This window comes from Rhinolophus sinicus, linkage group LG06, assembly GCF_036562045.2.
Source record: "Rhinolophus sinicus isolate RSC01 linkage group LG06, ASM3656204v1, whole genome shotgun sequence".
In the NCBI taxonomy this organism is placed as follows: domain Eukaryota; kingdom Metazoa; phylum Chordata; class Mammalia; order Chiroptera; family Rhinolophidae; genus Rhinolophus; species Rhinolophus sinicus.
In genome coordinates this window covers 138,491,927-138,517,416 of record NC_133756.1, presented here as the reverse complement: position 1 = coordinate 138,517,416, position 25,490 = coordinate 138,491,927, and the positions used below count along the sequence as shown (strand labels likewise).

At 36.5% G+C, this 25,490-nt stretch overlaps 1 long non-coding RNA gene across 2 annotated transcripts in view; it reads left to right on the top strand.

The window, feature by feature from the left end:
- Positions 1 to 25,490, top strand: part of LOC141572250 (uncharacterized) — a 146,923-nt gene that overhangs the window by 63,359 nt on the left and 58,074 nt on the right. Inside the window, exon 1 of one of the 2 annotated variants that reach the window (XR_012497556.1) lies at positions 14,182 to 14,339. The exons of the other annotated variant lie outside the window; for it this stretch is intronic. This is a non-coding gene — a long non-coding RNA (uncharacterized LOC141572250). Of the gene's footprint in view, positions 1 to 14,181; positions 14,340 to 25,490 lie in introns of those variants that run through there. 2 annotated transcript variants of the gene reach the window in all.

Sequence of the window (25,490 nt, the reverse complement as noted above, 5' to 3'; positions counted from 1 at the left end):
GAACTCTGAGTCAAACATTTTTTTTTAAAACTGTAGGGCTTCAGTGACCTTGTAATATCTTGTGAAATTCTAAAGGCAATGGTAAAATTATATGATGCAGTGTTTCTCAAACACATTTGATTTTGGGTCTTTTAATTTTATCAGAGTACCTATTCACATATATCAGGACACTAGTATTCCACAGAACTGATTTTGGGAAATGATTTAAGGGCCAGGAATAAAAACTACCTGGGCACTCCTCATTTTTCTACCACCACTCTATGACATTAGTGAAGTTGCTTAACTTTTCTGTGCCTCTGTTTCCTCAACTCTTAAATGGGGGAAATAAGAACAACACCACCATCCTCTAACTACTTTGTAGAAGAGGAAGTAAGAACACAAATATGAAAGTCATTGTGAAAAGTTACATTGGTATAAAATTGCATGCCTTTGCCAGTCAACTGGAAGAAAACAAAGATAATCTTTAGAATCATACTAGAAATTGTGTGATTCTGCTAAAGCATTTCCTGTGCTTGATCATGAAAATCTTCAAAAAATGCTTTTCATCAAAAATTTAAGGAATAGCTATAAATTGTCAGTTTATAAATTTATCAATGTCTTCATAAAAATGATTCTGTTTTCTGCACTATTACTCTAGCAACTTGATAGAATACCTTCAGAAGTAGATAGCCCATAATTTCCAAATAGTTTCACACGAAATTGTATGCATATGTAGAAACAAACAGCATATTGTAATTTTTGGATTGCCTTCATAAAACACTGTTAAAGTGTTTCACTAAATTCCCAATGTATATGCAATTACAAGATCCTTTTTGCTATCAAAAGAGAATGTGTAATAGTTTTTAAATTCTTTACAGAATCGTCAAATAAGGACAAAATAATTATGCATCAGTCCTTTGAAATACATGTGGAAATATTCAGTGAACAGTTTCAGAACAGATGTTTCTGGTTCAGTGTGTTACAGGGAAATTGCTTATCTTTGTTGTTACTATGGGTTAAAGGGTCCACAAAACATTACAGGTGTCTTGACTTGGGTTTTTAATTGTCTCTGTGATTTTCCTAGAATGCTGTCATAGCCAACAAGGCAAACCAGTAAAAGGATGGTGTACTGTCTCCCAAAAAATTAAGAGAAAGAAAAGGACATAAAAAGGGCTAATGGGAAGGGTCAAGAATGCTCAGTGACTAGAATGAGTATAAAGAGAGTAGGAAGTTCAGCCTTGTGCTTCTCCCATGGTACAGAAGGCGATGCTCTTCTGTGAGAGGCAGTCAGAAAGCTTTAAGATTTAGGATGAGTTAGATAAGGATCCTGGCTTTTTCACTTTCAATCTATATGGTCTTGGGGGTAAGTCACAAGATGCTTGAACCCTAGTTTTCTCTCTTGTAATGTGGGGATACTATTATTTACCTCAGAGGTTGAAAGAAATATTAAATAAAAATCAATCAATCAATAATAGTAGCTGGTGTATAATAGACACTCAATATATATTCACTTCAGAACATAAGTTGGGAGAACCCTTGTTCTTCCACCCACTCATGGTAACAATATTCTCATATTTCTAACCCTTATTTGATACATACCATTTTAATGAGAAACCAATCTCTTTCAAATCCTTGGAAGCAACTGAAAAAGAATGTAGGAGTGGCATTTACTATGAATACTCCAAACTCTTCCCTTGCACACATGGGACCTCCCTCCAGATCATATCAGGAAACTATTTGGTTCTACCTTCTGAGACCACAAGAAGCGCCAGCTGGAGCAGTCTACTGTGGCTAATTTTCCCTGGACTGGGAGCCCAGAGGAACCTATTATACCTCTGCTCTGCTCTCTGTTCTGAATACCTAGTCTCTTTATAGTGTAGCTCTAAGACGTAGACTCAAAGTCTGAGCCACACGCCTTGAAGATCATCTGTCTTTGTGTGCTTTCTCCTCCCGTCTCTAGCCAGGGACACCTGACCTCCTCAAAGCTCTATGAATCAGTTTCTTAAATTCTGTCTGTAATCCATGTCTACTTAAGTATTTTTCATTAAATCAACCAATCCAGAAATGAGTTAATATGTTTCACAATGCTGAAAGAATCCCCAAATGTTTGCTATCTAACATATTAGAGACTCTACCCTTTTTTACACATGTTCATATTCAACTACCCCACTGGTGTATTGAAAGCAGTAATAACTCACAGGTAACAACCAGAATGCTGTATCACGCAATAAGTCAGATTCAGACGACTCTGATGCACTGCAGATCTGAGCTCAAATTGTAGATTCACTACTTACTACTTTTATGACACTGAACAGGACACTTGGCTTCTCTCAGTGTCACTTTCCTAATCAATAACATGAAGATGACAGTATCTGCCATAGAGTTGTTATGAAATTTAAATGAGAAAATACGTGTAGAGGACAAAGGAAAATGTGTTGGTAATAGTAAATCTTTAATTACTGTTACCTATTCTTATAATCATAATTATTATTTTATTTGTATTAAAAAAAATAATGAGGCATAGGAAGCCAGTCAAATATAAAATTGGCTTTGAATAAGTTGAATTAGGGAAAGGAGACGGTACAGCCTAAATCTGAAATCGATTAATAAATAATTTATTTTGGGAAAATAGATCCAGTTTTGGAAAAGAATTCAGAAGATGCAAATTGTTATACAATGAGATGTAGTCAGCTAGTTCCCAAAAGAATTCTCCAGTTTTCCTTTGTATCTCCAGTGTATTAAAAAAACACTTTTAAACAGAGGACAGTTCTCTAATTCAGCCACTAGATATATTTTGCTCACTGAGTTATATCAAAGATAGTTTAATTTGCATTTTGTTGAATTTTTTTAGGTTAAAAATTACTTCAGTGACTTTTTACAATCCCCCCCCCCCCTTTTTTGGTATGTGTGTATAAAAATTGTTTTTCAAATTATTTGTCTTTTTTCCTGGATTTAAGAAAATTTAACTTTCTATTGGTGAAATTTGAGAAGTGAAATGAGGATATATTTTTACTTTTTCTACATTTATTGAATTTGTTAACATAATCAGAAAATTCTTTAACTTGCTTTCTTTTTAAATAGATTTCTTTCAAAATATGCTGCTTTTGAAGTTAAATGTTGGTCTAGTTGCTAAACTGAGTATACCTGTTAGTGTGTCTGAGATGCCACCTTTATAAACTTTTGTTCTTTACTGCAACTGAAAATGACAATTTGTAAAACTTGTTAGATATTCTCATATACAGTCTTTTTCTTAAAATCCCACAACTATTTAAATCTGAAAGTGTTGTCACACAGCAGCCTAGCCGCTTGTCCCTACCATCCTTTCCTTAGGGAAAGAGGGTTGCGGGTTGTCCCTCTTAGGGGTTGAGTTTTATAGGTCTCCTCTCTTGGTCCCAGTATGCTGGGTCTGCGGTCAAAGACGAGTAAGTTTCCTCAAGGGAGGGACGACTTAAGCCAGACGGGACCCCAGGGACCCCCATGAGTTAGCCTTTGAAACTAGGAGGGATGCCCCTCCTCCAATGTTTCCTGGGAGCTGCTGACTCCTGCTTCAAGTGACCAGCACCCTATTGTGCTAAGGAATGATTAATTGAGTGAAACCATCTCACTCCCCGCTTGGCTCATGGGATGATTGCCATGAGAGACCTGCTCCCCCAGGGATTGTATACACCGCACCTTGTTCACATGGGGACTGCATGCACAGGTTGCTTTGGGACAATATGATTGGATATTGGGAACATGCTAATTGTATTAGCGGTGTAAGAGTTTTACAGACCCTGCCCAGAATCATGTGATGCCTATTGTAAAAAAGCAATAAATACCCACGACAACCGATTCGGGGCTCCAGTCCCTTGAGGCTGTGAGTCCCTTGGTCCTCTGTGGTTTCTCTGCATTCAGTGTCTCTGGTCTCTTTATTTCTATAATAGAATTTAGCCCTTGCCGCCTCCCTTGCTTTCCCCCACTGCTTGTGTTGTGCAGGTCGCAACATGAAAGTTCATAAATATTAACATAATGTAATATTTTCAAGTTTTCCATAGTTAAGTGACAGTGTAGATACATGATCCCATAATCACAGTTCCTGGATCTCTAATTACATAATGACTGTGGTTAGTGAAATGGAGATTAAAACAATTTTTTACACTGCAGCTTAGAAACTGAATGATTACATAGACATTCAGGGTTGCAATATGTCCAAGGGTAAAGAAAGCTATTTGGACATTATGTACTGAGAATAAGACTTCACTGAATATCTTCAGATATACTGCAGCTAAGTTTTCTGTACCTAATTTCTTTTAATTCTCCAGTTTGCTGTATTTTGATATAGATACAATCAAATATCTAATTTTGCTGAAACTGTTCTTATGCGATAATCATAAGTACGTCAGACCAATTTAGGCCATGTTAAATCCATAGACTTAATTTTTTATTCTACATTAAAAAAAAAAATGTAATCCCTAATCTGGATGTATACTAAAGGTGTTTTCCTTTTATGCCCTACTTTTTTCACCATATTTATAACCAATGTGACGAGAACTTTGGGAATTATATGATTTGAAAGATATGATCTACTTTTTTCTAATTTCACGTTGTTTATCTGTGGAAAGTAGAAAATAATCAGTGAGTAATGTAGTCATAAATATAATCCCATCCTTATAACAGGAAGTGCCTAAAATTGTAATCTATGTCACTTTCGCAGGGTTTTTGTGAAGAATTTTAAGAGTACTCTATTGTCAATTGGCACAACCTCTTTTAAAAGTAATTTGATCTATGTATTAGGAGACACAAGACTTTGCATCTTTGTAAGACTATTTTTTAGTCTCTTAGAAAACTATATCTTACAGAAGAGCAAATGATACTTGCTCAAATATCACTGTGGAATTACTTACATCAGCAAAAGTTGGAAAACAATAAAATTCCCAATAGTAGAGTAGTTTAGATGATCCATGTGCTTCAATTTGATGAACTATACAGAGTCTCTAAACATGGTAGTCATCCAAATTATTACAATACCTAGAACAATGCCTATATCGATGAGCAAATGTTAATGTTTGATATGGATTCATGTTCACAACTATAAAACTATTTACATAGAGAAGAGAATATGATAATTAAAGACAGTTACAGCGAGCGTTTACATTATGGATTATACTTGTTAGCTTTTGTCCCTTCCTTCCTCTCTCTCTTCTTTACTTCTTTTATTATTATTAAATGTTATTGGTAAAATATATAAAAATTAGAAAATAAATAAAAGTATCATCTTTTCTCAAAATATCTGTATTAGCAAAAACAAACAAACAAAAAACCCCTTTCTAGTATATCTGCACATGAAGTGGATAATTGATTTACTTGATAATATCGGACAGTAGCAACTTTTCACCTAAGATATTAAATATTGATGTGAACATGTAAATATATTTGTTTAAATTATTCATATAGTTATGTTCATTTTCTAGGCCAGTTTCCCTGGATAAAAAAGGCAGCAATCAGGAAAACATGTGCTATTCTGATTAAGCAATTGATCAGGCAAACTTTCTAAATTAAAGGTTTCAAAGACTGCATGATGCTAAATCAAACTGGATAATACAGTAAATCCAATTAATGAATTAGTCTCAGAGAAGATAATCATATTTAAGATTGGTACATATTTTTCAGACCAGTCAGTAGGTACTCAGTCTAAGTATTATTAAAAAGTATTTTGAAGGCTATATTCCAAACATCTGTAATGTCTTATGATAAAATCTCCTAATTCTCTATATTTTGTAATCTTGTTAGAAATCCCCAGTTTGGCAGCAGGACATTATGGGAAATCTGTTTAATATGGGAGCCAACAACCTACATTCTAAACCCAGTCTGGCACACACTCTTTCACTGACCTTGGGCCACATAATAAATCTCTCTGGAACTTGAGTTGTTCAACTGTGAAATTAAAGAGATAAGTCTATAATCTCCCTTCAGGTTTTAGGATACCAATATTCATTAAGAGGACTCCAAAAATAAAGGCCTTACAGTATTTGGATCTGGTTTTTCCCATGGATGAAGTAGATACTACCTATTTGGTTCACAGAAAGGACTCTGGAACAAAAAGAATCTCTCCTTACAGTCTTAGGGATGAAAAGTTTCTTAAGGACTTTAGCTGATCAAGGCATATTATTTTTCAAGAGACTCATTAGTTAATCAGAATGTTAGCAGGTGTGAGGTTTCTGATTCAGCTGATTTCCTCTCTTTGTCCGTTAGTATGAGTTTGGGACTCTGAGATCCCCAATGAATTTTGGTGGTAAACAGAGACCCAGGGTAGAAGGCATTGGCAGGCTGATAGCAGACCTTCTGATGTTTAAGGAAATGACATTTCATAGGCAATGTCATTGGGAAGAAGTGGGAGCAGCCAGACAATCCAGTTCTTTAAAAAATGTTCATTCTACCAGCTCTTTTTCGGTCTAAGAGAAAAATCAGTGAAGGAGCCTGGTAATTTTGAGGGATAGCCTCTGAATAGATCAGATTAAGAAAAATGAATTAGGAATTTGTAAACATGAAGACCTTCTCAGGAATTTTCAAAACAAGAAAGATATACTTAATTAGGTAAATTGTTTGTCTCCAAAATAAAGTCACAATTCTGTGCCTGGCCAGAGTAATTGTCCTTGTGTTTTTTTCCAGCCCAAACTAATATATCTCTTTGAATCCTCCGGAATACATTTTTTTCCCCAAATTGTTTGAAATTGTGTTGTAGAAACATTTCCACAACTTGCCTTCTTCCAACTTGGCTTCCTTGTAAAGCAAACAGCCCATTTTACCTTAAATGACTGTAACCGTAAATGCTTGGTAGGCTTTAAAGAACAGCCGGGTTGTATGAGAAGGTAGTAATTATTCCCCAACTAAAAAGGGGTCTTACTGTTTTCTTTTCCTAAACCTTCATGGATAAAGTATTTAAGAACCCTGATAGAAATAATAGATTCTTTGAAATCTTTCTTACTTTGCTCAATATGGTATTAACCAGGCATTCTGGAATCAGGGAATGTATTAAACTTTTAGGATTTAATTCTCTCCATTTATGCTTTCATTTCCTATTTATCATCTACCTCTAATTTTTAAATTTACCTGAAAACCAGACCGGAAAGCAAACTGAGAACTGGAATTTCTGTTCACTGGAAAAGGTTTCACAAGAAAGTTTGAATTGCATTTAATTGCTCCAGCATTGCTGTTACTTAAATTTATTGGGGGGAAAAAATCTAGGTAAGGTAAAAGTCCAATCATCCCACCAGCTGTTTTGTTTAAACAGAAGCATAGAATTTAAATGGGTAAATTACAGTTTATTGGCTTTTCTCATGGTTGATTTGAGTAATTCAAAAAGGACTTTCCTCCCTAAATTACATTATATATGAAATCTATAACATTACCAGGTAATTATATTATTTTGTAAGTTTCTGTCTACACATACAACCGGCTCAACTAATAATTTACACTGCCTAAAATGAATAGTACTAGACTGTTATAATTAAGGATCACATCCAACTATTTAAAGGATACACTTTTATAGAAAGCAATTCAAATCAAGTTCACAAAGGCAAATTTCAAAACTATACCATGAAATCATTCTATTTTTGTAAATTTACATTCATATAAAATATTTGAATAAGAGGATTATGAGTGGTTTTAATTTTGTTTCTGTATTCTAAAATGTCTGCATTGCAAATATATCAGTTTTGTAATATAGAATTAAAATGTTCTTTCAGAAACTAAGTAAGATCATTACAATGCTTGTGAATTTTTTCAGCTATTTCATATTTCATTATTTATAGTATAGTCTTGAATAAATTAAGCAAGCAGATCAGGGAAAGAAAAGTAGCAATTTTTATTTATAAATCAAAATAGTGTTTGTCACTTTCATAACTTTGTAAATGCACTGCTGCATCTACTGTACTTTAGTTTTTTAACTTGTACTTTTTAAATTCTTTACAAGCATATTTGATATCAGCACCTTTATTACCACTAAGAAAGGCTAAATGATCAATAGTGCTGGTCTTTTGACTATATGAATGATGTTTCTCCTAGGGCTTTGATTTAGGAGAATTAAGTTGTAGTTCTACACCAGTTTCGCCAAATGTTTTCCCCACTCATCAAGATGGCTGTCCCTACAGGTGTGGATAATAGGGAAATGATCGTCTCAGAATAGGTCTTTCTTCTATTTATCATCTCATATACTCCTATGTCACGAAATTATTGTGTCAGCTACATTTGGATTTGCACTTCTTTTTAAACAAGATATGCATTTCAATTCCAATGAAAAGTATCCCTTTAAAAAATGTTTTATTTGGAAATAATTTCAAACTTGGAGAAATGGTGCAAGAATAAGAATAGCACATTGGACATCCAAATGCCCTTTGCCTAGATTCACCTATTGTGAACATTTTACCCCATTTGCTTTATCATTTGTTCTCTCTTTTCCCCTTTATGAGCCTAGGTTGCATACACCATGGCCCTTCACTCTTAAATACTTCAATGTATATTTCATGAAGATTAAAATATTCTCATATGACCACAGAGCAATCAACTTCAGTAAATTTAACTTTAATACAGTATTTTTTATTTATTGTATGAATTCCAATTTTGTCAATTGACTCAAAAATGGTCTTTATACACAGTGAACTGTGGTACATCAGTGTTAGCACACTGACCCTCATTCATTGAGGAAAATTATCATAAACACAATCAAATGAAGCTTTCTTTAATATCTACAATGAAGATGTTGTCCGCTGTATTCCAAGGTGTTGCTGTTATAAGATCCATATGGGAAACTTGGGTTGAGTCTTACCACCAGAAATAGCTGTGTGCTTCCTGAATACTCATGGACATTGATCATGCTTTCATGTTTACCTTGGCTACCAAGAAATCTAAAGCCAGAAGTAGGTGGCAATTTTTGCCAGAACATGTAGCGGTTTGTTTTCCTTTGTATTATTACCAGATTTATTATTTGTTTTCTCTTACTGTCTTAGTCAACTCAGGTGGCTATAACAAATTGCCCGAGACTGGGTGGCTTATAAACAACAGAAATATATTGCTCACAGTTATGGAGGCTGGAAAGTCCTAGGTTAGGAGGCCAGCATGGTTGGGTTTGGGTGAAAACCCTCTTTCAAGCTGCAGATTGACAACTTTTCATCATATTTTCATATGGTGGAAAGAGAAAGAGCTAACGTAGTGATAGATTAGTGCACTTCTTATAGAGGCACTAACCCCACTGAGAAAGGCTCCTCCCTCATGACCAAATTGTCTCCCACAGGCATTACCTTCAAATACCGTCATATTGGGGATTAGATTTCAACATATGCATTTTGGCGAGACACATTCGGTCCATAACACTTACTTTCTTTTTGTTCCAATTTCCTCATCTATTTACCCTTAATACTAGTTTTAAATCTGCCTTATTTCCTTCTGGAAAAAAGACCAGGTATAAATAAACAAATAAATGGACTGAATACATACATACACACACACACATACATACATACATACATACATACATACATACATAACTGTGGAAAGAAAACGTCATGTATATGAAATTGTAATTAAACTTAAGACAAAGAGCCTCCGTGCTCTAACTAGATGTCTGTGGGTATCATCACTTCACACACCCCTTTCTCAATCAGCTGTTTATATTTCCAACAGAGTCAGGTGCCTAAATCACATCCTCTCAAAAGGGTATCCCTCGGATTGTTTTACCAATCTCAGGATTCCGGCGACTCAAGCAGAGCGTCTAATTGTGGCAGACCATTGACAACTCTATGAAGACACATATGGGTGACATAGATGTGTAGGCATACCAACTCTACTTGACAGCTTCATTAAACATCCAAATACCCTTTACTCAGATTCACCTATTGTTAACATTTGTAAGGAAGGTTTGGTAGCATATTATTAATAAATTAAATTCACTTTCAGTCTAGACCTCTTTTGGTGCCTGGCATTATTCATACCCTAAGCTGCTCAATAAAGGTTGAAGTCACACATGTGAGTCAAGAGTAGGAAATAGAAATTTTTTTCAGGCTTCCATAACAATGACTTTTGTTTTCCTTTTTCATTTTGAAACTTTTTTCACTTTGAAAATCCTAAGTGAAACTGGCTCTATCCCAGAACACTTTGGTGGTGAAAAATTAGAGACTACTGGGTCAGGTATAAAAATGGGATACTTAAAGACATTTTTCTAGAGATTGCTTTTCTAAACAACTCATCTTCAGATAGGTCAGGACGTAGTGCTATACACATGTGGGAAGCCCCAGGCCAAACTACATAGAGTTGTCTCTATAGGTAAAATGGGTTTGAATGGTTTTATTGATTCCTCACTTGAGGATGGATTTGACAGTTTAAAAAATATAGCCGTACTCATGACTTTGCCTGATTTTCATAGCAACCCAGTGACATAATCACAACATAAATTATGATGCTTCTCTTATAGATGAGGAAATTGTAGCCCAGTGAGTTTTGTGGATGAAAAAGAGGCCACGCGCTAAACCTGACAAGCTCAGGGGAGGCCTGCCTGGTGGGTCTTACAAACTCAGAGACTGAAAGTAACCACATAGATGCTCTGAACATAAAAATTCCTAATTAAAAGCAAGTCATGGCTGGTAGTTACATCCTAGGCCTGTGGCTTCCTCAACAAAGGCCAATCTTTACCTTAACTAAGCTTGTCTATTGTTTTTTTGGATCTAAGATAACATACCATTTAAATGTCAGAGTAATCTTTTCCAGACCCCTCAAGGCACAACCTCTGGCACCAGAGCATTGGGAGAACACAGAATCTTTCATGTTTATCTTGTTCTCTGAATACCATCTCTGTGCTGTAAATGTTAATTATTAACTATACTGCACCCACCAATGTACAATAAATATGTATTTATCCATTCTGCTTTTTATCCAATCCCAGAGGTTCCCCTGCTTTGCTTTCTTCCGCCTCCTTAATCTACCCCCAGTGAATTTCTTGTAACCCACCTTAGGACTCCCCCTTTGATTCTAGTGTATAAAATAAGCTGCAAAACTGCCACTCTCTGGGGGCATTTTCTCAAGCCATTGCAATTTTGCTTCCCAGCAATTGTCGTCAGTTTGGCTCAAACAAACTCATAAAAACTCTCTACAGATTTGGGCATTTCTTAATCAATAGTTTAAAGCTGCCTATGATCAGGAAAGATCTGCCTGCACTCTATTTGTTCTATTGCAAGCCCCAAACCACACTCCTCACTTACCCATTTCACTGATGGCATCACCATGCTTCCAGTCTTCCAGCATAAATAGCTCAATCTTCACTTTTTCCTTCTCTGGAATTCTCCAGATTTTGTGAAGAAGCCAAGCCCTGTTGTCTCTGCTCCTAAATGTCCCTGCCATCTGTTCCTTCCTTCTGTCACTTCATTACCCTCTAACTGCTATTACTGTGTTACCGTGGACCTGAATTATACTAATCCTTTTCTTACTGTCCAGCCTGCTACCAGCTTCTCTCTGATTCCAGTACAAATCTGTTTGCAGAGTGATCTAACATATATAAAATCATGACCCTCTTGCTTCGGAATCTACAATGGAATTTTACTGTAAGAAAAATTTTCAGATTGCTCAAGCTGCCAAGCAGAGTCCTCACCTATTTCTATCCAACTTTATTTATAATTTTATTTTCCACTACAGCACACATTTTCAACATGTAACTTATATTATAACCATGATATTCTACTTGCTACTCTCCAAAAGCACTATTTATTCTTAAGCTATTCACGCCATTCCCAAAACCCATCCTTAAGGATTTAACTCAACCATGCCTCTTGCAAAAAAAGCCCCTATATTTCTCAAGCTGAAATTCATCTCCTTCTTCCACATAACTCCCATGACTCTTGGTTCAACTTCTATTTTAAAATTCATTGGAATCCAATCTTTAATAATTATTACTGTGTGTCTGTCTTCCACACCAGACTACGCATTCTATAAGGGCAAGGCCCAAGTCCTTATTCTTTGCCATTCCCTTCATCAACTTCAGTGTTTTGCATTAGTAGACACTCCATAAATGTTTGCTGAGTTACATTGCTTGAGGACCTCAGGACTTTGGATTAAGTCAGCTATTAACTTATTTAACAATAAAGTGATTGAGACTCAAAGAGATTTAGTAAATTTGAACCCAGGTACATCTGATTCTAAAACCTATTGTGTTCTCTGCCAGGTTGACTTGGATAAGATGGATGCTTGGGAGGGGATCAATACAGGCTAAAAGGCACAAATAGACGATGGACTATCAGGTGCTAATGGGCAATTTCTGTTTTATTTATCATTTTGCCTTTGGTTTATTTTTTGAAGAACAAAGGAAAGTATACCCTGACAGGAGAAATAGACTTCGAATCAGATTTCGAACTCATATCTCATTAAGCCTCTGCTCTTTTCACCATATAAAGCCTTTTCATTTCCAGTTACACATTGTGCAACTTGTCTGGGATCTGGGGAAAAGGGGGAAGGTAAACACAGGCAGAGAGGTGGCTTTTTATATAATCACTTTCTTTTATGGAATGAACTGTGGTTTGAAAGTTTGACTTGCATCTTTTAGACCATAAATCTGAGTGGGGCATGCTGTCTTGGCAAAAACCAGTAGCAATGTGCTAAGTGTTTATTGCCAAAAGCAATAGCATCATGACAGCAGATAATTATGAACAGGGCTAGGGAGCAGTCCTGGGAAGAGATGGCTCAGAGAAAAGAAAGTGGGGGCTCTGCTGCAACCACTCTGATTCTCAAACCCTTGCCTCTGATGCACCTTCAAGCTCAATTCATTTTCTTTCTTAAAGAACAAGAGCAAGGGGTTGGAGTAAAGAAACCCTTTGCTGGAACCCAGAATGAAATGATGGTCAAGAGTGAGAAGGGTTCTTTTTTTTTTTTTAAATACTAAGCTACAAGCATCTTTGCACCCCAAACCTGTAAAAACTATTGGTATTTCAGTGCAGGTTCCTGAGGACCCTTGTTATTTAGAATCTTTCATCCAATTTTTGCTCCTGATTTCCAGTGGACACATTTTATTAGGTGTGATTGCTGGATCTTGCTGTCTCTTTCTCTTGGTCTGGAGTCAACTTATGAATGAGGGCAATTCAACCTCCACTGCATGGTTGGAAGAAAAAAAAAAATCTAATGAATTCAGGCTGTGAGGGAAAAATCTCCTCTGGGTCTCTTTTTCATGGGGAAGGAAGAAGAAAGGATGCAGTCAGGCTGCTACCTGGCAGTGTCTGGAAGCATGGTGCTTCTGGGCGTAGGATTTCCTGCTGGAGTTAAAGAGGCTCTCTGTTGCCTAAGACCCAGATGGCATTGTTCTTCAGGCAAAGCTACTCTCATAAGGCCACACCCCACTCCTGCTTTCAGTAGCCTTTGCCTTGGTGTTTCAATGCATAGTTCATCTCAACAAAACATTCCTGTTTACAGAGCATCATTTAATCTGAACCCATGCCCTTCCTATGAATAAATTTCCCCAAGAGTTAATGAAGCACATCTGCTACCAGAGCATTTTGTGGATCTAACCTCATCAGGGATTTCAGTATTCTAGCAAGTGAATTGTCCACAAAAATCAGGACTGACCACTTGATTTGCAGTAAAAAAATTTATTCAAGGAGGATCAAGACTCTCTTTAAAAGTATTACCTACTTTTTTAGAACATTTTGAATGTAACTGTACATGTTCTTTGATGGCCTGAGGTCATAGTTAAATCTGTAGATTTATTGCATGGCACGATGCAGTGATTTTTTAAGGCAGAGGTGAGAGGCAAAATATTTAGCAATGGTACATAGGGAACTAACCAATCAGAAGGAATGCTGGCCGTGAATAACCCATGTGGTATGATTAGTGAGCTCTTGGAGATTATCAGGCCTATCCTTGGGGGTCAATATTCTTAAACTAAATATCCCCGAGTGCTCTGGAGTTTATCAGGTACCTACTTTATTTATTTTAGCTAATTGAATCCTCAAATGACATTAAATACAGGTAAAAGTATTTACATTTTAAAAAGGAAAAGGATTTAGAAAAGCCAAACAATGTGTTTAATGTCACACTACAAGTAAGGGGCCAAGTTAATATTTGAACACTCCTTGCTGGTCTGACACCAATGTCACCTACAACAAACTTTCTGTCTTGTTCATTCCTCTTGTCCCTAATTATCTTCTATAATAAAAGTACCCAGTCAAGCATATTAAGTTACTAGTTTTATTTGAACATCACACAATCCTCTCTCCTTTATAATTTCAGTAAACAAGCATTTACTGAATACCTACAATGTGCCAAGCACAGAACAACCAAGTGGCCCATGGAGTGAACAAGCCCTGAATACTTGTTTCATTAGTACCGTGTTCTACATTCAACCTACTCAGGTAATCTTCACCACTCTGGCCAAATATGAGTGCTGCAATCTTTTATACAAGGTAAAACTGTTCTCCTTTGGCCTAATGGAGATCCATGGGGTTGTTTGTTTCAATTTCATGTTTAGTGAATGAGACAACTAGAGGGGTGACTCTGGATAAGCAGATTATTGATACAAGTTCTACCTTGTTCCCTGCCCACCTTCATGATTCCCCTTAACCTAAAACACACAATAAAGGAGAACGTGCTGGGCAATCTATATCCACTGGTACCAAGAGAGTGAGAGAAAAAAGTCTCTCTGGGTCTTAATTCTTTCCATGTATATTTACTGAATGTCGACTTTGTGTCAGACACTCTTATGGGAACCAATCCTGATCCTTATTTCTGGTCTCACTGTGCTACCCAATCACTGTTCTTTCTATTTGAGGCAGCATTTATACTTGAGTATTTCATATGACTGCTTCAAGCCTTTTCCCCTCTTTATAAGCCAAGAGCAACATAAAATCTTTGAAACAGAGTTTACAACCTTGTTTTTCTATTACTAATAAGGCATGCTGTTCTCATCATAGGTCTGATTTGGCTATTGACATGGTGACATTTTGGAATGTTTTCTCAGAGAGCCAACAGTAAAAAGGAAGCAACAACAACAAGAAAAGCACAAAGAGTTCAGAACAAGTTGGTTCCTCTCAGAAAGGTCTACGTGAAGGAATTTTCTTTCTTTAGTGCCCTAAAATCCAAGAGTTTGGCACCATAGAGCATGTCTGGCTATTTTCTGAGAAAAGTTATTGGGGAAACCTGGGAAGAACGGGAGCCTGACCCTCTCATTCCTTCTTTTAGCTCTTCTGTGACTCCTTGCCATCTTTTGGGTAGATATGAGCTCCTTAGCAAGACATAGGAGGCCTCCTGATTCATTAACTCTTCATCCTTTCAGAATCAGCTCAAGGATCACCTCTTCCAAGAGTTTTCTGGATATCCTCACCCCAATAAAACTGGCCAGTACTTCTTTGTGTTCTGACTCTACTATGCAATAACATTTATCATGTTGAATTTCAGTATTGACTCAGCACTTAGGCTCTCCACAGTCAGACTGCCTGGGATTAAAACCTGATTTCCACACTAAAGTATTTGACTTGCAGCAAATTTCTCAATATCTTTAAATGTTTGGTTCAAAGATGTTAAGAACTTTCCTTATTCTTATACAGTCTGCCTACCAGTAGAATGAGAATTGTAATAACAGTATCTTTCTAACAGGTTTGTTGTAAGGATCAAATGAAATAATGTGGATAAAGTGGCTATCATCTTATATCACATAGTATGTGACATATAGATCTCAACAAATGTTATCTTTATAATTATCACATGCCTATTTTTCCTACTAGACAGTGAGTTCATTAAGTGCAAAATCTGTGTCACTTACTTTTGTATTTAGTGTCTGATGATGTTCTTATTTAATTTATGGATAAAAGCTTCATATCATAGGTATGATTAATTACAGACTGTATTAGTTAGGATAACACTTTCAAGTTGGCTCAAATGGTAAAAAAGAGAAATGCATTATGGGGAATCACATTTGGTTGTAAGGATAATCAGCTCATTATATGATAGGAAAGCAAGGAGGGACTACAAATTCTATGGACAGTTATTTTCTATAGTGTCTACCCTTTTCAGAGCTAGTGCTGAAGGCTAATTACAATTGACTAGTTCAATTTGTTAATGATTCCAAACTTAATTTTCCTGGGAATGTTCTGATTTTCTCCTAGACCAGGCTATACCTCTAATACAAGCCAGTTATCTTGTAAATATATAATACTAGTAATACTAATAGTAATACCACTATAGTAACACTACAGTGTTACTATAGTAAGAGTAATAGAAGTATTATTAGTAATAGAATCTTTATTGATCACTTATTATAAGACAGCCATTTTTACAATTATTTCATATGAATTATCTCATTTAATTTTAATAAGATAAACTTTGTCACAGAGAAGTTAACTAACTTACCCAAGTCTACACAGCTAGTAAAGGGGAAAGCCCTGGCCACTGGATTAGGATTGCTGTTAGCCAGCAGGTAGGAGTTGTCTGCATTAATGAAAACTACTCCTCTATTCGGACAATGACTCAAAGTATTGACTCTTCCATACTGAAGCACAGGCTTGGAGTGAGCCAATTGACTTAGGTTTAAATATTGCCTTTGACACTTCCTAAATGATGGTTTGGGTAGCCTGTTTAACTTCTCTATACTTTAGTTTCCTACCTATAAAAGGGAAGTATGATGGCCACTTTAAGGGTTATAGTTTACAATTGACTTATTTTATGCAAAGAACCTGACATAACATAGATACTCAATAAATAGTAATCGATTTTGTTATCATAAATATTCACTTCCATCCAAACTGGCTTGTATATATTTTTCTTGTCTTTATAGAAAAGAGGTCCTGATGTTCACACATGTGGATCAAATAGAAAAAAACAATCACTATTATTTTTCTACTTACTCTTCATCTTACGAGTGTAATATCTTATATATATCTTAATATCTTATATATTGTAATATCTTAAATAAACTATATAGAGCAACAGATATCACTATGAAAACAAATATCACTGAGAAATAAAAGAAACCAAAAGCTAAGCATTCATCAATGCTTGTTAGTTCAGAAGCATCATGATATTCTTTCATTTGTTTTCTAGTGGAATGGCCATATCTATCTTTCCTCATAATGACTTAGGTACTTATTTCTACCAAATAAAAAGAATTCCATTTCTTGATGGGAAATAGGAGACTATTGTTTCGAAAAGAAAATACTGAAATGCTGATACCACACTCAAAAAATTACATGGCGTCTACTCTTTGTTTTGAGAACACAACATATACACATGGTCTTTGTTCCTTTGGTTGTGCTCTTCTCCTTGCCGCTCCTCATTTCTGCATATCTACCGATGACTCTAATCCCTGCTTCAAGTTCTATCCTGCAGGTCTACAGAAAAAAATGCTAGTTATCTCTGAGTGCCCAGCCCTTTCTGATCAATCCCTTTGCCAAACTCATGTAAGACTTAGTCTTTCCAATAATTTATGTTACATCGTGCTATTTTGCAAAATTCATACAAATAAAGCTGATTGGTAAGAAGAGCATGGAGTTTAGAATCCAAATCCCTATTGTTCTGCTTCCAGGGAATTAAACCGAGTCAGTCTTGTTTATCTTCTCCATAACAAACTCAGTGTTGATGCATTAGAGACATTTAATAAGGGTTTGTTCAATTAATAATTGTCATAAATAGGTAACAAACATGTGGCAGTAGCTGACACAAGTAGATGCTGAAATAATTAATTTGTTTCCCAATTTTATAATAGCCATGCTCCTTACATGACCACACAAGCTCATGGATCCCTGATTGGGTATTGAGCTTGACTCTGTATAGGCTCCCAATTAGATTAGCCCTGCATTCTAAAAACTGAGCATCTAAAACCCTACTTCTAACTGATTTAAAAAGTCCTTAGTCAACCAATTGGCTCTGATTTTGGATCTTAAAAAGCAATCATGAGTAAAATGCTACAGATAATTTTTTTTTTTAAGAGATAGAGCTTCTGGAGGTAAAGTGGGCAAATTGTTTTCCAAAGATAACTGTTCAATACATTCATTTTATAATGTGACATTGATAGATGTCCAACAAGAGGCAGAGGTTATGCCTTCTCCCCACTCTTTGAACCTGGGTGAGCCATTATAGCTGCTTCAATCAATAATCCATACCAGAAGTGACATTATGTCTTCCTAGCCTGGTTCTGTCCCTCTTGGGACATGCACCTTCAAAGCATTAAGTCAACATATAAAAAGTCCAGTTATCCTCAAGTCCCTATCCTGAGTAACATGAAGAGGCCACACATAGAGAGAGAGCTGCCCAAGGAGCCCCAGCTACGACAGCCTCCAATGTTCTAAGATCAGGTACCAAAACATGTGAATGAAGAACTCCTCACTCCCAGCCCCGGCCAATGTCTAACTACAACCTCACTGGAGACCCCCAAGTCAGAAGGCCTATATGGGCTGCTGTAGGATTCCTGGCCCACAAAATTGAGAGATAATAAATAATTATTATTGTTTTAAACCAGGGTGATTTGTTGTGCAGCCATGGTAGCCAGACAGGACAATTGGGAAAAAAATATTTTTCTTCTTTAGACCAGTTAGGTCCAAGCTGTCAGACAGATGAGCCATGTCTTAGAGCATTCCATCCCTCATTCTAAGTGACCACGGTGATGGGCAGGCAAGGACTCTGCCCAATTTGTGAGGTTTCCGTTGATTCTGGGGTTGTGGCAATGGAAGAAATCTAAGACAGTTCTGTCCTAAAAAACAAAACAAAACAAAACAAAACAAAAACCATGGCTTTGGAAGAATAAAATATACTTTTTGCTTAATAACTTTTCCAGTAATTAAAGTTTTATTTCCACATCCTTTTTAGTAAGTGTAAAAATATATTCCAAATCATTCTGTCCCTCAAAGTGGGAAAAGGATTGGGGGAGGGAAAGCAGAGACCATATGTCTCCAAATAAATGTAATTACTGGCCCTGCCTTCACTGAGGTCACACACCTATACTGTGGAGGGCATAGGATGGTGGAGGGAGCTTTTCACATCTGGATTAAATCAAATAATATTGGTTGCAGCTTGCAGACTGCAATTTCTTGCCAATTTTCATGTTATTAATCCCTTGGTACTATGAAAGAAAAAAAATACGGTTCTAAACTCTTCATAAACTGGAATTGGGCAATAGCCATGGTGGACAATAGGTAACCCAGACTTCCTACATGTTAACAAAGCTCCTCTGTCACTACCATAAGATGAACCAAAATGTGAGGTCTATTCAAGTGGAAAGAAGTAAACAGGATGATGGTTTTGCTTCTGGCCATGAGTGATGTGACTGAAAACAAAGTATGCAAATCATAAAGAAGCTGAGAGCAAAAAGTCCCTCATAGTCCGTTGGGAAACAGTGTTGACTGATCACTGAGTCTATTTGGAATTGCCCTAGAGGGAATGCTTTCCCGAAGCTTTCGTTCTGGGAATGTGGATACAGCATTACTGATGGATGATTGATTGTAGGCCTGGAAATAAGGGGAAAAATTGAGAAGGGCAAATGGGGAAATTTTTTTTTTCCATGTGTGTTACCCAGCCAGTAAGGAGAGTCAGGAAAAGAGAAATCATGATTCTCAAACTTAAATTGGGCTCTTCCATCAACAGTTGGCATAAACTCTTACAAATCTAAAGACAGAATTGACATGATGGGGAAAGAAAAACTAGGTCCTGCTTTCTATCTCTTAGCTCCAGTGAGTAAATATCTTTGGTTTATGGTTATTCAGTGTTTTTCTTTATCCTTAATTTAGAATCACGTTTAAGAGGAGACATGAATAAAAGCACTGATTTGAAAAGTGTAGGCAGGGGATATGGCAAGGGCTAGTGTGTTCACTTGGGACAGCAAGAGCAGGAGAGCTAGGACTATGCATTGATCTGAAGAGACCAGGAAAGAGAAGAGTTATGAGGAACCAGAAGGAAGTTAGCTAGCTGCTTGGGAGGAAAGGCCTGGCAGAAGCGACAGGTCTGACAATTTAGTTCCCGAGGTGTTGTAGCGATGTTGCTAAACCTTTTTGAGATCAGAGGGATTATTCATTATGAATTTGTACCAACTGGACAAACAGTTAACCAAGTTGACTATTTGGAAGTGCTGAAAAGGCTAAGTGAATAAGTTAGACGACCTGAACTTTTCACCAACAATTCATGGCTCTTGCATCATGACAATGCACCAGCTCACGCAGCACTGTCTGTGAGGGAGCTTTTAGCCAGTAAACAAATAACTGTATTGGAACGCCTTCCCTACTCACTAGACCTGGCTCTCAATGACTTCTTCCTTTACCTAAAGATAAAGGAAATATTGAAAGGAAGACACTTTGATGACAGTCAGGACATCAAGTGTAATATGATGGCAGCTCTGATAGCCATTCCAGAAAAAGAGTTCCTAAATTGCTTTGAAGGGTGGTCTAGGTGCTGGTATCGGTGCATAGCTTCCCAAGGGGAGGACTTCAAAGGTGACCATAGTGATATTCAACAATGAAGTATGTAGCACTTTTTCTAGGATGGGTTCGCGAACTTAATTGTCAGACCTCTTACATCCTTGGTAGTAGAACACAGGCAACCTGGAGAAAACTGGCAGGGAACCAACCAAGGAAGTGAGTATTTTCCTTACTGCCTCCCTGCCTTGGTTTCCTGCTGGTGCCTCCCATTGGCAGAGCATAACTGCAAGCCAGAGGTTAAGGGAGCTCATGCTAGAATCCCTTAGGTTTAGGCTCCTGGAGGACAAACAAGGGAGAGAGAAGTGTGCAAACTTGTCTGGGGAATCAGTGGGAGACCTCCAGCCCTGTATTGAATATTGCCATCAGTCGCTTCTATGCTGTGTTTCTTCAAATCCTCTAACCCTAGCTTTTCCCACTTTACCTTTAGGCACTCAATATTCTCCATTTGTCCTCCAAGAAATACTCAGTGATCAGGAAGTCACAGCTTCAGTTATTTCAACAAATACTCATGAAACAAGGGCAAGCTAAATAAGTAACAGCTCTTGCCCTCATGAACCTCTCACATGCTTGAGGGGGAAATAAGCATGTCAACAAATAACTGCAATCCAACATAATAGGTGCCAGGCAGGATACAGTTGGCATTAAGCACTATGAGAAATAAAGAATGACTTACTTTTTCTTTTATGGTGAGAGTCAGGGGTGGTCAAGAAAAGTTTTACAGATCAGGTGACAGTTAAAGTGGGTCTTCAAGAATAATTAAGTGCCATGGTCCTAGGGACTTTATTTTAAGTCTTATTTCTAATTTGTATCTTAAAACTCCCTCCCTTTTTATGGTAAGCCGCTTCTAAGATGGCCTCCAATAATTTGTATCTTCTGATATTATGTCCTTGTGCAATCTTTTCCCTGTGAGTGTAAGCTGGACCTAGTGGTTTGCTTCTAATGGACAGGATATGGCAAAAGTTATGGAAGGTCACTTCTGAGACTAGGTTACAAAAAGAGTTAGGCTTTAGTCTCTCTCTCTCTCTCTCTCTCTCTCTCTTGCTCTCTCGCTCTCTCGCTCTCTCGCTCTCTCGCTCTCTCGCTCTCTCTCTCCTTCACCCTCCTCACTTGCTGTGAGAAAAGCCAGCTACCATGTAGGAGATACCCATGTGGCAAGGAATTGATGTCTGCTGGGCCAAGACCCAGTAGGGACCCGAGGCCTAACAAGAGCCACATGAGTGAGTGTGGATACTCCCCTACTGAGTCTTGAGATGACTGCAGCCCCAAATGATACTTTGACTGCAGCCTTGTGGGAGACTTTGAACCTAATGATTAATAAATAGGCACTATTTTAACCTGCTAAATTTCTGAGTAATTTGTTATGCAGCAATAAATAACTAATAGACTTCAGGATGATATTTCAGGTATCATTCATTAGACAGAGAATGGAAATGCAAACATACTGTTGAATTCAGTCTGCTAGTATTCTGTTGAGGATTTTTGCATCTATGTTCATCAGGAATATTGACCTCTAATTTCCTTTCCTTTTCTTCTTTTTCCTTTTCTTTCTTTCCTTTCCTTTCCTTTCCTTTCCTTTCCTTTCCTTTCCTTTCCTTTCCTTTCCTTTCCTTTCCTTTCCTTTCCTTTCCTTTCCTTTCCTTTCCTTTCCTTTCCTTTCCTTTCCTTTCCTTTCCTTTCCTTTCCTTTCCTTTCCTTTCCTTTCCTTTCCTTTTCCTTATTTTCTTTCTTTCCTTCTCTTTTCTTCTCTTCTCTTCTCTTCTCCTCTCCTCTCCTCTCCTCTCCTCTCCTCTCCTCTCCTCTCCTCTCCTCTCCTCTCCTCTCCTCTCCTTTTCATTCTTTCTTCCTCCCCCTCCCCTTTTTTTGTAGTGTCTGGCTAATGTATCAGAGTAATACTGGCCTTTGGAAGTGCTTGCTTATCTTTAATTTTCAGAAGAGTTTGAAGATTGGCATTCTTCATTAAATGTTTGGTAGAAATCACCAGCAAAGCCATTAGGTCCAGGACTTTTTTTTATTGGGAGATTTTTTTCATTATTGAGTCAAATTCCTATGTTCCTAGGAATTTACCCATTTCTCTTAAGTTATCCAATGTGCTGGTGTATAATTTTTCATAGTAGTCTTTGATAATCTTTTCTTATTTTTGTGGTATCAATTGTAATGTCTCCTCCTTCATTTATTTATTTAAGTCATAATGTGATCTCTTTTTTTGTTAGTCTATCTAAAGGCTTGTCAATTTTGCTTATCCTTTCCATAAAACAGCTTTTAGTGTTGTTGATCTTTTCTATTGATTTTCTGGTCCCCTTTTATTCTGCTCTGCTCTTTATTATTTTCTTTCTTCTGCTAACTTTGGGCTTAGCTTGTTCTTCTTTTTCTAGTTCCTTGCAGTATAAAGTTAGATTGTTTACTTGCGATTTTTCTTTTTTCTTAATGTAGATATCTATTGCTATAAACTTTCTTCTTAGAACTATTTTTGTTGTGTCTACTGTTTTCAGCAAACCAGGATATATTTAGATCTGTGTGTGTTTATTTCTTTATAAATCTTTATTTATAATATTTTAAAATAATATAAATATTATTTATAATTTTTATAAATTGTTACTTATTTATAATTCTCTGCTTTTTGGATCTGTGGTTTCATGTGTTTCATTATTTCTGGAAAATTCGCAGCCGTTATCTCAAAATTTTTTGTCCAGTTTTATGTCTTTTTTATTATAATTGTTATTTTTTATGGCATTCCAATACACTTATGTTAGACTATTGATATAATCCACAACATTTGGGTGCTTTGTTCTATTTTTTTTTCACTCTTCTTTCTTTATGTTTTGGTTTGGATATTTTTATTGACCCATTTTCAGTCAGTATAAATTTTGAGGTCAATATCAGTTGTTACGTGCATCAGTAGTTCTTTATTTTTATTGCTGAGCATTCACCTATTTTTCTAATTGGTGTAAAATTAGTATACAGCATACTATTAGTTACAGGTATACATCATAGTTATTTAATGTTTATATTCATCACAAAATGATCCCACAATAAGTGTAGTTACCATCTGTCACTATACAAATTTATTAAATATTATTGACTATATTCATTACAATCCCATGAGTTATTTATATTATCACTGAAAGTTTGTACTTCTTAATCCCCTTCACCTAATCACTCACCCCCTAACACCTCCTCTCTCTAGTACCATTTATGAGTCTGTTTCTATTTTGTTTTGGTTGTTTCTTTATTTTGATTTTTAGATTCTACATATAAGAAAAATCAGATTCATTGATTTTTTTCCCTCAGCTATCTTAAATCTAGGGATATGCACCATAAGGTGTCTTTTCATCTCTGATATCATGTATTTTATTTTAACATTTCTATTTGACTTTTTGTTATAGTTTTTATCCCTGTGCTAAAATTTGCCATCTTTCTATTCATATTGCTCAACTTTTCAACTAGATCTTTTAACATGTTCATCATAGCAATTTTAAAGTCCCCATCTGATAATTCTCATATATCCAATAAGTCTAGACTTATTAATTTCTCTGTGTATTGACAATGAGTTTTTTTCTTGTTTTTTTATATTTCATGGGTTTTTGTTTGTTTGTTTGTTTGTTTGTTTGTTTTTTATTGAATCATGAACATGACAGTAGAGACCAAGATAAATAATATTTACATCTGGAAATGGTTATATTTCTCCTTTCAAGTCACTAATATGATGGTTGAGTCAACCTAGATAGGAGTTGATTTAGGTGTGGGTTTTATGGTTGCTTAACTTGCCTTTAGTGCACAACAGTGTTCAAATTCCTTTACCAGAAAGCTGACTTTGTGATTAGGTTGGGGGGTTGGGATACAAGAGAGTTTTCCTCAGTTTTTGTGTTTCACACTTAGTTTTAGTCATTTCTTTATACTTCTTCCATGGGTATAGATCCACACACTTTCCCTTTCTCCTGTAGAAAACTGCTGTTATTTTTTACTCAGTAATAAGCTTATGGTGGGACCATTGATTGTTCTCTGTTATCTTAGACCAGCTTCCGTCTTAGATAAGCCCTGTAGGTCTGAGCTTTGGGTTAGGGTTTTATCATCATCCCTGCCGTCTGATCAATAACAGTAAACTTCTCCTTCTAAGTGTGGTTGGGTTTGGGTGAAAAATGCTTGACTCTCCCCCAATGGTAGCTGCTGTCTCCTTGGTGTCAACCTGGGCCAGGTTGTCTTTCTATCTTTCTACCAAGTACTGAAGATTTTACCTTCTATCATTCTACCAACTGCAATTGTCTTTTCCTGTGTTTTGGAGATGACAGTCATTTTTTTCTCCTTTAGAGTCTCACATGAGAAAAGGTTCTCAAAAGAAATTTGGAGTTTCTTAACTCTCTTACATCAGCAGCTGATCACTTTTTGAAAGTCTGCATTACCAAAGTGGCTTCTATCTTTTAATAGCTTGTGCTACCCTTAATCTTTCACATTAGTAGGTTCACAGAAAAGAGCTTGAGAGTAAATGTGAACTCCCCCTATGTCTAGACCCCAGCTATTCTAGACTGATACTTGGCCTACATTTGTCCTTCAAAAATTTATTAGCATTTTAGCTGATTTCTTCTTGGCCACTTTTATGGTGACCACCCCTTTGACCCATGTTCTGCTATAGTTTGCATGTACCATTTCTTGTTAGAGGAGCTTTGCTTTCTTTGGAATCCAGGTTATTTGACAGCTTTGCAAGCTCAGTGCTCCAATAGCTCAAGAAAAGTGATGTGGATGTACTTTATCTGAACTTTTCTCATTTTGGGGTTGGGGGTGATGCTCCTTTCTAGGCAGAGAGAACTTCATCTTAAGTAAAAGCAGTAATCGAACAATACTTTCTTGAGGGTCCCCATGTGTATATCACCTCCCTTTCTATTTCAGAAAATACAAATATTGATAGAATATTTATCCTCCATTTGAGGACGTTAAATTTTGTAATTTAGGTAACTTAATGAAGAACACAATACTTAATTTCTAGAAATATTAATTAGTAACATGAGGAGTTTTTTTATGAAGCCAGAGAAAAAATAAAATTAGACCGAGATCAGAGATGGAATAATAAGCTAGATGAGACCCAGTCATAGTATCTATATTTATATAGGACAT